At 46.5% G+C, this 13,866-nt stretch overlaps 1 pseudogene; it reads right to left on the bottom strand.

Annotated features, from left to right (window-relative positions):
• Positions 1-13,866, bottom strand: part of LOC138261821 (integrin beta-1-like) — a 319,596-nt pseudogene that overhangs the window by 62,034 nt on the left and 243,696 nt on the right.

Here is a 13,866-nt window from a genome sequence, read left to right as displayed (position 1 = left end):
GGTTCACAGTTCCGACACACACCTTAATAAAATAACACAAAAAGTTATAAATACTACATTCTCAAGCTTCACTTTAAAAAAAACCTTCATTCAAGTAATTTTCCATGTAAGTTACTCCTTCTGTATGATTATTTATGACAATTGTAATAACATATGGCACATCAAGGGTGAGGCCATAAGCACAGCATTTGGGGTGCAAGTTATATGTTGCATGTCTGTTGTGGGAGTAATTGATTATGGATTTAACAATAACTTGCAACTTTTACTGGCTTTTCTTTCTTTTTTTAAATTTTTTACAGAAATTTTCAAAACACTTGGGTGCATTTTGAGTTTAGCAGCAAAATAAAACAACATAAGTCCCTGTATGGCACTTCACATTTATTACAATTCATCAATATTGTGGATACTGTGGATGTGTGCATGTCAAGTTAGGTAATAGACATATACAACTATTCCCACCATGTGTCCAGATTCTCTTGTGTTTGTGTGGAAAGCCTCTTGCCTGATAGATAGGCTCTTCTATTTGGGAACATTTTTCTGTGCCCTTCAACCACTCTTTTATTATCAAAGCCCAATCTGACTGCCTCTGTTTGACTACATATCTTTCAGTAAGTAGGGCGCCTATTAATGCGTCCCTGCTAATGTGGGTTCCCACCCAACTCCTCTATCACCTCCAAGAATAACACTTTTGGGAAAGGGTCAATGGGCCCTGCACATTTTTTCCCCATCAGTGAAGGTTGTACCTGGTGACAAGTTAATACCATATAGAAAGAAAACCCTGTTAGCGAAGCAGCACCATGAATCCTGCCCATCTTGTTAAAATTTGAATTAAGTTGTGCTTATTAATTGTATTTATAGGTCTTTGTCTCTCCGCGAGTCCTGAAGAGGCCCATATGTGAAGGGGCCAAAACGCGTCGACCTTGTGATAACTAGGGAGGTTGCAAGAAAGATTCATTTGATGGATAATGATTATAGCACCCATCTCTTTGTTAATAACTAGGGAGGTTGCAAGAAAGATTCATTTGATGGATAATGATTATAGCACCCATCTCTTTGTTAATAAGGAGGGAAGTAAATGAAGATTAGGGCTGTGATAGTCAATGCAACCACCTCTAAGATGTGGATTTAGGATATAATGAATGCAGATAACCACATTACTTCTAAACTAGGAGGAGGCAGTTTTGTAGATGTCTATGTATGTAATATAATTGTAAAATTTCAGGTCTATGTCTTGATTTCATGTTTTACATATTGTTTTTTTATTGTCCTTTGTGCAGAAAAATGAATTAAATACGTTTGTAATTAAATTACATTTCCAATTATCGATTTAGAGGTTCAGTGTTTGTGAATTAGTTTATAGATGTGTCCCTACTATTGAACATTTTTTTGTCTACAGATTGTTCATGTATAGTAGGGTTATTAGGGTAGACCCCCTCTTTTTCTTTATATAATCTTCCACAGTCTGTCAGATGTGATTTAAGACCTGTACAGATGACACTGAATAAATATGGGAGAGCTGCCCAGCAACTCAGATCCGTGCCTGAAACTACAAAGAGAGAAGAAGGGCTGCCCTACTGGAACCCTGGTCTACACCCCAAAGGACTGCACTCTGGAAGACTGCACCTGTTGCACACTGAGAAATCACAGTTCTAAGGACTTTGCCTTGCTTCAGGAAGTGTAGGAGTGGACTCCCTGGCAGCAACAGGTTGACAGGGGTTCACCTGCACGATCTCCATCAAGAAGACCCCAGCAGGACCATCTACAGGGGCCTTTGATGGAACTTCCCAGGTAAACATAGTCCCAACATCTCAAGGACCACTTCAAAGCTTCTAGACACTTGGATTGGTGTTATGGACCCCCAAAGATCACTGCCTGAAACTACAACTAGAAGTACTGTCCTAATTGACTCAAAACAGGCTGATGTGTCTGACCCCATAGCCAATGTTAATGAGAGAGGCTCTAGGGAGGAAGGCGTATCTTTGCATCATGGTTCTGTATGACTATCTTCCACCCAGGAAGCCGTCAATCAGGATACTTTAGTGGCATCCATAATGGACAATTCAGAGAAGATCCTTGTTAATGAGCCGAATTATAAGGATGCTCTACCCTCCAAACATGGGACTGTAACGGGAACTAATGGGTTATCCATCATGACTTGGAATCTTGCTGGCCTTGCTAGGAAACTGGATGATGTGGACTGGGTTGCCTACATAGAGTCACAAGATGTGTGTCTTTTCCAAGAAACCTGGGTTGAGGACCAATCAAGTATGGATGGGTTTCTCTCTTTTAATATCCCTGCACAGCCATCAGAGAAAGCAACTGGTCGAGCGAAAGGGGGACTTTTAATTCTTCTAAATTCAAAGCTCCAATGTGACTATAAGGTTTTAGAATTTGATTGTCCCGATTTGATGGGCTTACAAATTTCTTTTCATCAAAATTTTAACATAACTCTTTTATGTTTATGCCCGTTCTGTTGCACGTGGTACAGAATCACATATTTTAACTCTACTTTCTGATTTTTTAGACACGATACAAACTAATTCCTATTTAATTATTGCAGGGGATGTAAATTGCACCTTTGAACCCTCAGCATTTCTTAGTGACTTATCTGTGGAAGAGGCCGAATTATGGGGGATTGCACAATTGGATGGTGATAATTATCCTCCACGCTCTCGTGTCGCAGCACAGCTCGCTACTTTATGCTTAAAGTTTGGCCTAAGGGCCTGCAATGGCCGTACTCCTTCTGATTTAAATCTTGCACCGACATTTCTACGAGGTTCTGTGGCCAGTGTAATTGATTATTTTTTGGTGGATGTGCGTCTTTGGCCACTGCTGCTTGACATGAGGGTAGATTCAAGATGCGAGAGTGATCACTCCCCACTGTTGCTTACCCTCTCTGGGAATATCTTTGGTAGAACCTCGAATACACAACCATTAATGGTCCCTCCCCCTATTTTAAATAATGCTAATACGAAGGTGAGGTGGCCCAAAGTCATGTCAAACCCCTATCTGCTATGTAAGATTTATCAAGGGTTCTTAGATAATCTGTCAGCTTACGAAGACCTCGAGCCGGAAGCTATCCCACTTCTTGATATCCACGAAGATATGATGGTCAAACTTCAAAGTGTTTTTTACAAAAAGGCAGCCTTGGTAAGCCGGCAACACGGGGGTTCATCTAACAGTAGATGGTTTAATGATGCATGTATGAGGGCTAAGACCGAGCTAAGAAAAGCCATAAAGGCTGGGTCCACGGGGGCGATCAAACAAGCAAGATGTATGTATAAAAAGACAATTTTACAATCAAAGAAAACCTGGGAAGATGTTATTTGGCAGGATTTGTTAGATGCTACAAAAGCAAACAACAATACGCTCTTCTGGGAACTGCTGACGAAGCATGAGAGAGGGGGTAGGTCTATTCTAAGGAACCACATTCAACCCAGAACTTGGGTGGAGCACTTCTCTCTCTTGTATGAAAGAACTATCTCCACTGGGGCTGTTGACTGTGATAAAGTGGGATTAGACCCTCTAATTTTACAAAATGCTAACCTTGCCACTTCTCCACCTGATGGGAATCCATATAACCCTGAGAGTTATATTTGTTTCTCCCTAGAAGAAACTGCAGAGGCTATCAACTCTTTAAAGTCAGTAAAGCCCCAGATCCTGATAAAATTCCAGGCGACCTTTATAAATCAGAGCCATCTATATGGACCTAGTATATCAATCTACTGTCAAATAAAATCACAAAAGGAGGACAGATCCCTGAGACGTGGAAGGGCGCAGAAATTATCCCAATTTACAAAAAGGGTAATGTAAATCTTCCAATCAATTACAGACCGGTCAGTTTAATCGACAATTTACAAAAAAAATTTGCTAAACAGTTGCTAGTTAGACTGTCGAACTGGGTGTCGGAGCAGCAGATGCTTTCACCGCTCCAGGCAGGGTTCCGCTCTAGAGTTAGCACGGTTGACCAGGCTTTCAGGTTGACCGTGCTACACTGGAAATATGTAGTCTTGGCAAAGCAAACTCTATACGTCATTTTTGTTGACCTACGTTCTGCTTTAGATTTGGTCCCAAGAGATAAGCTTTGGGGAGTGTTATACAAAATAGGGGCACCACCTGATATTATCCATCTATTAATACGCATGCACGAAGGCACATACGCGCAAGTAAGATGGGGTAAACAAGGTGAATTGACTAATAAATTTCCCATTAAAAGAGGTGTCCGTCAGGGATGTGTGCTTGCACCACTTCTGTTTTCTTTATTCATCAACGAGGTGGTCCAAGAACTAATGACATGCCAGAATGATGCTCCCACACTAGTCAATCAGAAAATTGCAATTCTCCTTTTTGCGGATGACTCTCTATTGATTTCAAAAACCCCTATGGGGTTGCAAATTCTTGTGGACAGATTTAAATCATTCTGCTTGAATTTTGGTTTAGAGCTGAACTTGAAGAAAACGAAATTGATGGTGCTTCGCTCTGGCCCTCGTAAGAAATGCACTATTAGGTTAGATGGAGCCATTTTGGACCAGGTTAGCTCCATTGATTACTTGGGTGTGAGACTTACAGATACACTCCTTTGGGAGGAACAAGTTGGCAAGAGTGCTGGGCTTTTGCAACATCGGGCAGCATCCATATTGCGCCTCTATAGGAATACGATCGCTAAAGTTGTGTCTCCAGCAGTAAAGATTTATGTGGCTAAGGCACAGGGTGCTGCTGTCTACGGCGCAGAGATTTGGGGCACGGCAGATAATAGTAGGATAACCAAAACTGAGAATAGCTTTGCACGGGCTTTATGTGCTTGCCCTACTAGTACCCCATTAACCCCCCTATTTTTAGACCTAGGGTTTAAACGAATAGCTGATTTAATTATCTTACGGCCTCTAGTATATTGGGTGAGGCTTTGGGTGGTTCCCGAACTGGCCATATATAAGTTTTCTCTGTTAGAATTGTTAAAAAGCCCTAACTCTACGTCAATCCCATGGATCAAACACGTATCCGGCTGGCTTTGCACGCTGGGATTGAGGAACTTTTGGGAGAATCCCCACCAACTTGTGAAGTCCCATGTTAAAGTATTGAAGGGAGCTTACTGGTCCCACATACATAATAATTACATTTCTCAAAAATCGAATGGTCATTTAACTAATTTGTTTATTGACTTTAAATGGTACCCAGAGTTCGAACTATATCTAGATATAATACCTGACTTACTAGGCAAAAGCTTGTATGCCAGATTTCGATTTGGAACATTACCTTTGAAGGCCTTGACGAGCAGATGGGGACCTAAGTTAAGCTCTGATATTTGTCCTGCATGTGGCACTTCTTCTGAAACAATAGAACATTTTATGTTTTTCTGTCCCGCTTACTCAACCCCAAGGTTTAAATGGATTCACAAAATCTGTCGGGAACTGAATTTAAGGAAATGTTTTTTAGCTTTGAGGATTTTAAAAAGCCACAATTCAAATGTGACAATTTAAGCAGTAAGTAAGTTCTTAGTAATGGCATGGCGCTTACGTATTTTTTATTTACAATGATTTGAAATTGTTACTAGTCGGGCAAACATGGATTTTATTTTCTTCTTTTAAATTTTCCTATGATATTATGATGTTTATTTATATTTATATTGTACTGTATTGTATGCTTTGATGGTCTGTCGGCCGAATAAAGCTTATGTGTGAAACAGAAACAGAAACTGTCCTGCTGAAACCCTGGTCTGCACCACAAAGAATTGCACTCACAAGTACTGCATCTGCTGCACACTCTGGGCTTCACAAAAGATGACTTTGCCTGGCTTCTAAAGGATTCATTAGTGGACTCCCTGTAAGTGACTGGAATAAATGACCTACCAAGAGCCATCTGCATCAACACCTGCCAGAAGGTCCCAGCTGGACAGTGTTCAATGGAGTGCTAAGGATTTGGTCAGGTGAATTGTGGGAATTGTAGTTCCAAGGAACAACTCAGAGATTCTGAAACCTTGGACTGGTGTTGTGGACGGGCCCCCTAGAAACCCATAAGAAACAACTGGAGAAGAAGCACTGTCCTGCTGGACATTTGGACTGCACAAGAGAGGACTGCACTCATATCGACTGCACCTGCTGCACCCGCAAGGCTTCTCAATTGTTAGAAATGGGGGTTCTGCTTGGCTATGGTACACACATAAGCAAGGCAGGAACCACCACTCTAGTCAGGGTAAGGGAGCTACACACCTAAGATAACCCCTGCTCATCCTCTTGGTAGCTTGGCCAGATAAGTCAGGCTTATCCCACAGGCAATGTGTGAAGCTTTTGCACAACACACACTCCAGTGACAATAAATGCACCACAAAAGAGACTCCACACAAAGATATATAAAAATATACTGTATTGAGTATAAATCATAGACCACATGTGACATGAATCAAAAATTACCTTGCCTACTAGGCAATTGTTAAACCATCACAGTTAGTGCAATAAGATAAAAGTTGTATGTTGCACATGTCATGTAACACACCCTCCCTGTGCACACAAGGCAGATCCTGAAATATGCTTGTTATTCTGGCAGGGTAAAAACGACATATACCATAACATCAGGTCATGAAATGCAGCTGTTGGGTTAAGGAGAGAAAACACATGAATTAACAAACATCCATGTAGTACATACCTCACCACTTGTGTCATCACGTGCCATCAGTAATGATGCAATACCAACTACCCTCATAACCACATGGTTACAGTGCACCTGCACATCTACTATATGTTAAGCGGTATTGTGAGCACCAACCGTAGATTGCAGGAACACTTGCATGCCTACTACAGTGAATACTGTCATTTCAGGAAAACTCTAGGGCACCGGAGCCCCTGTGTACTTGCCATAGTTAATATGGTCATTTCATGCAGAACTAGCAGGAACAGGACCTCAGTCGAGGATTGCTACCCCATCCTATCAGCTAACTACTGCATGCCCCAAGGGCATGTGTACACATGGGGGGAGCGGCACACGCGCCATCCACGCCAGTGGGAAGACTTTGCTAGCCATGATGGGCAATCTGCAAAGGCAGCTGGGAACACTACGAGCCAGCCCTCTCAGGGAGGTACGATACTCCCAGTTAGCCTCCTGGCGACTGGGCCTTGTCTAGCATGAAGCCCAGCACTCTGACTCACTCAAGACCTCTGAGACCAGTGAACTTCTGAGGAGATGCGGTGCTCCCAACACAAACCAGCACTGAGCCGGGGAAGTTCCCACGTTTAGGTGCTTCTGACACAGAGGCGGTTGCCAAATGCGGGGACCATTGCAGTGTAGGGCACCCACCAGGTCGGGGCTTTGTCGAAGGCGTGAGAAGTCTGCCACACATGCTGTGTGCACTCAGAATGGAGCAGGTCCTTTGTTGGGCGGCGATCCAGCCTGGTTGGAGTTCCCCCTAGTCCTGGAGTGTTTTGGCTCCACTGGGCACCCGTGCTCCTCCCTCACTGCAGGTAAAGCGCGCCACACACTCTAGCCCAGAAGAGGAAAAACAAAGCACACCCTATTCAGTATTCAAAGGGAGCGTTCAGCCCTCACCATGCTAGGCAATCTCCAGAGCATCCCCGGAGCTTCACTATGTGCTAGAATGTAGAACACGGGGCAGGGAGGCCAACCCAACACACCGTCCCTAGATACAACTGGTGAGCACAAGAGCAGAGAGGCAGGCAACAGGCCAACACTGGTGTCTTCAGCAAAGTGGCCATCTCACTGGCAGCCAAGCAGGCAGGCAGGTCAGCACAGCAAAGCAAAGTCCAAGTGGTGGTTTCCTCTGGCAGCACAGCAGTCCTCTGATGTAGCGGTTCCTGGCTACAAGCCCACGCGGTGTCTACCAACATGGCGTACAACCCCTGTACTTATACTCAAGATGTCTTTGATCTAGGGCACACTTAAAAAGAACTTCAGAAGTGAATGACACCCCCTTTTAAACCCAGCCCTGGCTCCAGACAGACTGTGTTTTTCTGCTCCGGGTTGACAAGAACAGAATGAGAAGAAAACAGGATACACAAGGCTGCACAAACAGTCTAACACTTAGGTACATACCCGCGTCAGGCTTATTTTGCAAGAACAAAACATGTCCCTTATCCAAACACCTTGTAGGACAAAGGGCTTTAGAGGCGGTTCCATCCAGGATTTTCCATCTACACTGCATTTCAGTTTGCAGCCGACCTCAGCCTTTGTGTCTCTATGCAGCCTGATCTAGAGACTGGAGGCCCAAACATGTACTAAAGTAACAGGGGTGGAGTGTGCTTCTCATGGACACTGCACAGACAGATTGGGCTTATACTGCCATGCTCTTGCTAGAGGCTAGAGAATAAGCTTTAGGTAGGAATTATAAATTCATGTTTATTGCAATATATTGGGGTTATTCATCTTCACATCTCTGAATATTTACAAACCTGATTTTGTTATTCCTCATTGTCCTAATCATTGCAGCTCATGCATTTTATTGTAGATTGCAGTATTTTCATCAAACATATTAAAAACTATCCTGAATCTCCTTTCTTGCCTGTGTGTGTAAGAGACTTGTAAATAGAAAGAAAAGGGTAAGGCTTGTTCATCACGATTTCCCTGTGGGATTTTCTGAGTTCCATGCGCTAGGCTGCCACAAATCATTGTTACCATTTGGGTTTGGGTGAGGTGCTGCCACAGAGCTGGGAGGGTTGGGCCGACAACTGCCAACGGGTGTGAGTGGCTCAGTCACCTTTAAGCAGAGGTGCTGTCGCACCAAATCTAGAAGTCTTGTTGAGATATGAGCGTTCATACGACATGGTGCCACAACAATGGAGTAGGCACTAATGCCCATATTTATACTTTTTTAGCACCACTTTTGCATCATTTTTTGACACAAAAGCGGCGCAAGCTTACAAAATACAATTGAATTTTGCAAGTTTGCGCCGTTTTTGCATGAAAAAATTATGCAAATGCAGCGCTAAAAAAGTATAAATATGGGCCTAAGTTTATGGGTCTCCTGAGTAGCTCTGTCTCACACACAATGAAGGTACCCTAAGTACCATTATACGGAGACGTCCGTGTTTTAGGGGCAATCCTCCTCAGCTGAATAGGGAGCACCTAGCTAGGCTGTAGGTTGTTCAAGCTTGAACCTTAAAAGGATTTTATCCCCCGACTCTGATACCTCTTCTTTAATATGGCAAACACGGTAAATATTCGGGAGAACTGCAGACATCCACTCACACAGTTTCTTTTAGAAAATGGCTTAACAGAAGAAGTCAGAGAAGTTACGTTCGTTGTTGAAGATCACAACACATATAGGCCCTCATTCTGACCCTGGCGGACAAAGACCGCCAGGGCGGAGGACCGCGGGAGCACCGCCGACAGGCCGGCGGTGCTCCAATGGGGATTCCGACCGCGGCGGTAAAGCCGCGGTCGGACCGGCACCACTGGCGGGCTCCCGCCAGTGTACCGCCGCCCCATTGAATCCTCCACGGCGGCGCAGCTTGCTGCACCGCCGCGGGGATTCCGACCCCCCCTACCCCATCCAGATCCCGGCGGTCCGACCGCCGGGATCCGGATGGCGGTAGGGGGGGGTCGCGGGGCCCCTGGGGGCCCCTGCAGTGCCCATGCCACTGGCATGGGCATTGCAGGGGCCCCCGTAAGAGGGCCCCTACATGTATTTCACTGTCTGCTGCGCAGACAGTGAAATACGCGACGGGTGCAACTGCACCCGTCGCACAGCTTCCACTCCGCCGGCTCGATTCCGAGCCGGCTTCATCGTGGAAGCCTCTTTCCCGCTGGGCTGGCGGGCGGTCTGAAGGCGACCGCCCGCCAGCCCAGCGGGAAAGTCAGAATTACCGCCGCGGTCTTTCGACCGCGGAACGGTAACCTGACGGCGGGACTTTGGCGGGCGGCCTCCGCCGCCCGCCAAGGTCAGAATGAGGGCCATAGAACAGAAATATTTTACTCTTGTGTCACCTTCCCTGAAACAGATGCAAATACACATACATTTCACACATACAGAATAGCAAATGTACCACAACAACAGTAAAATCAGGTCCCTTAAGTAATGATGGACCGAAGTGGCCCACACTCGCCACATACACACCACATTCCAATGTGCATACTATAACTGTAGGTGAAGTACGCACACTTTACAATGAGCTTGGAGCAAAATATAGACGTGTAATACAATTTATAATGTGGACTTTGGACACCGCCCCAGAAAGGGCTGCTCCAGCTGTTCATCAATTGACCATTACAGGAATTAATCCACCAACAGTCCACTCCATAATGGGAAAAGCACCCACGGAGTGGGAAAAGATTTTGATCTAGATTGCACAAAAAACAAATCAGCTGGAAGCAGTGTTTCCCCACACGGATCCACAAGACAAACATAGATTTCTCACAATGTACTTACCATTTGATATGGTTCGGTCAACTGAGGACTGTAACACTTGAGGTACGGTCTTCACCACAATTTACACTACCACAGGTGGTACACCAACACTTGCCAATTTACCAGAAGTGTTAAAATAAATTCAAAATGAACACTGAGTAGTCCCGGCCCTGGATTTGGGGATGAAACTGATGCGCAGTTTTGACAATGTCCTCAATTAATTTAAGCAACATTAAATGGGAAGCCGCAGGTTTGGCCATTCGCTAACGGCTCCAGGAGGTTCCTCAACAGGAGTGCGAGCTGCCCAAGATTATCTCTGAAAATAATACTATTATAGAACATAATAGTCTGGGGGCCAGATCAGGGAAACCACAAATTCAGAGAACCACCCTTAATGAAGGTACTAAACAAGCACAAAAGGGTTCAACAAAAAACTGGGCTAAACAAAACAAAGACAGAAGTCAGAGACGAGAATGTCCACAACCGGAGACCTCTGAGAGAAGATATAGGGGGTCATTACAACATTGGCGGTATAAGGCACTTAGTGCCGTGCAGAAGACCGCCAATACACCGCGGCGGCGGCGGTAGACCGCCACAGCTATTATGACAGACATCTCGGAATCCGCCGAAATTCAGACACCCACACAATACCGCCACACCAAAGGTCAGCGATAAACATGCGGAAACAATTCCTCCACCTCCACGCCAACAGAAACACGCCCATGCCATTACGACCCACGAATCCACGCGGCGCTCTTTCAACCGCGGTATTCCATTGGCGGTACACACCGCCGCGCTCAAAATACACACACATCTACAAAACACCGCCACATTGGACAATTACAAATACACACACCTGATACACATACACACACCACTCCCACACACCCAATACAATATAAAACACACACCCACATCACCCACAAACCCCTACAACCAAAAATTCAGAGAGAAGGCGAGAGAGAGAGCACAGAATCGAGAACCCCATCACACAGAGGCACACAACACCATCACCCACATAACATCCACGCACAAAACACCACATACCACTACACTCACCACACTCATCAACACATACACCAGCCCACACATCACACACACCACCCCATGTCACACCAAAGACACCCCCGCTTCTCTGAGGAGGAGCTCAGGGTCATGGTGGAGGAAATCCTACGGGTAGAGCCACAGCTATTTGGCTCACAGGTACAGCACACATCCATAGCCAGGAAGATGGAGCTATGGCAAAGAATAGTGGACAGGGTCAACGCAGTGGGACAGCACCCAAGAAATAGGGAGGACATCAGGAAGAGGTGGAATGACCTACGGGGGAAGGTGCGTTCCACGGTATCCAGGCACCACATCGCTGTACAGCGGACTGGCGGTGGACCCCCACCTCCTCCCCCTCAACTAACAACATGGGAGGAGCAAGTCTTGTCCATCTTGCATCCTGAGGGCCTCAGAGGAGTCGTTAGAGGAACGGACACTGGTAAGTCAAATCTTCACTATCATATCCCCCAACCTACCTGCATGCTATCACAGACCCCCACCCTCCCCTATCACCCAAACTCCTCACTAATGTACCCATAACACCAACTACACATCCCAACCCCAAGACCTGCATGACACAACTAAGCATGGACACCCATCACTAAAGCATGCCCACTGCACATACCCAGAACACCCCCCAACCTTCAGCATACAAGCCCCCACACAGGAATGCCTGCACTGGGGTTCACGCACACCCACCCATTGCACACCATGAAACACACACATGCAATAATCATGTACTTATACCCCCGAAGGAACGTCACCACACCAGAGGGTCCAGACAACACCACTCCACCCCCAGAAGAGGCCCACAGTGACGAGAGCAGCTCTGCCCTACTGGATCTTGATGACCAGCCCGGACCATCGTGGGACTCAGGACAGTCGGTTCCCCTTGCCCAGCCACAGCCCAACACCGAACTTCCACCCTCTGGTAACACCAGCACAGCACCCACCCAGCGGGCCCAAACCTTCCTACCCAGGACAGGTCAATCAGCGGTGTGTCCACCACTACAGGGCACCCAGGCTAACCCAACACCCCAACAACAACAGAGACCTGGGGGCAGTGGTAGTGGGCACACGGTCCAGGGGATGGAGGCACACGAACATAGGGGAACTGGGAGGGCTGCTGTGCGACAGACGGAGGACAGGCCAAGGGAACCAACTCTCCACGAGGCCCTCTCCTCCATCATGCGAGCATACCACCACTCCCAGGAGACGATGGCGACGGTCCTGGACAAGTTGCAGGAGACCCTGCGTCTGCAGGAGGAGCAGTATTTGGGGTTCAGTGAGGAACTCAGGACCCTCGGCTCCGCCCTGGGCACCATCGTAGGGGTGCTGACGGACATTCAAAAGACCTTGAGGGACACTGTGGCACTCCAAGGGGCCCCTGACACCAGGCAGGACGACGAACTGCCCACCACCTCCGCCGGTGCAAGTGGACAGGACGCCCCGCCACAGGACCACCACACCAGCACCCCATCCTCTGCAGACGGACAACCACCACGAAAGCGGGCCCGGAGATCCAGGAACAGGACAGAGCAAGATGGCAAGACCCCCGCCAGGAAATAAGACCACCCTGATTGTCCCCCCATTGTCCCACTTTGTTACCCTGTCCAAATCGGAACTACCCCAGCTCCACTTCCAATGCCCAGATGGGCAGTGCACCCGTGAGACTAATAGACTGGACTCTGCCATGGACATTCCTCCACCATCACCCATCCCCATTTTACAACCCCCCTCATTTGTTTTCACTTAAATAAACACCCTTGAAACACTAAATAAAATGGAGACAGTCTATGTTTGTAATTTTGTATTATCAATTACATTGTCATAATGGGTTACCCATTGGAAGGCAAACATACCAATGTCACACATCACAAGCCCTCCAAGGATGCAAGCAGTTGACACGTAGGTTACCACATTTGTGAAACTGAAATGGAAGGGGACAACTCAGTTAACAAATAGTGAGTGAAATTTCAGTACAGGATAGAGGTAGACGTGTGAAAGTGAATATAATGTTAAACCTGAAAATGTACTCACCTGTGTATCACTGGAAATATTGCTGTATGACTGACTCCCTGTTGTCGTTTTCTTCTTCCTCAGCTTCATCCTCATCACTATCCACAGGCTCCACAGGCTCCACAGCTGCTACAACACCGTCATCTGGATCATCCTCCTGTAGAAAAGGCACCTGGTGTTGCAATGCCAAATTATGGAGCATGGAGCAGGCGATGATGATGTTGCACACCTTCTTCGGTGAGTAGAATAGGGACCCACCTGTCATATGTAGGCACCTGAACCTGGCCTTCAGGAGGCCGAAGGTGCGTTCGATAACCCTCCTAGTCCGCCCATGGGCCTCATTGTAGGATTCCTCTGCCCTGGTCCTGGGATTCCTCACTGGGGTCAGTAGCCAGGAAAGGTTGGGGTAACCAGAGTCCCCCAATAGCCATACTCGGTGACTCTGGAGT

Source organism: Pleurodeles waltl, chromosome 10, assembly GCF_031143425.1.
Source record: "Pleurodeles waltl isolate 20211129_DDA chromosome 10, aPleWal1.hap1.20221129, whole genome shotgun sequence".
Taxonomy (NCBI): Eukaryota; Metazoa; Chordata; class Amphibia; order Caudata; family Salamandridae; genus Pleurodeles; species Pleurodeles waltl.
The sequence above is the reverse complement of the archived record's forward strand: the minus strand, read 5'-3'. Positions and strand labels throughout refer to the sequence as shown.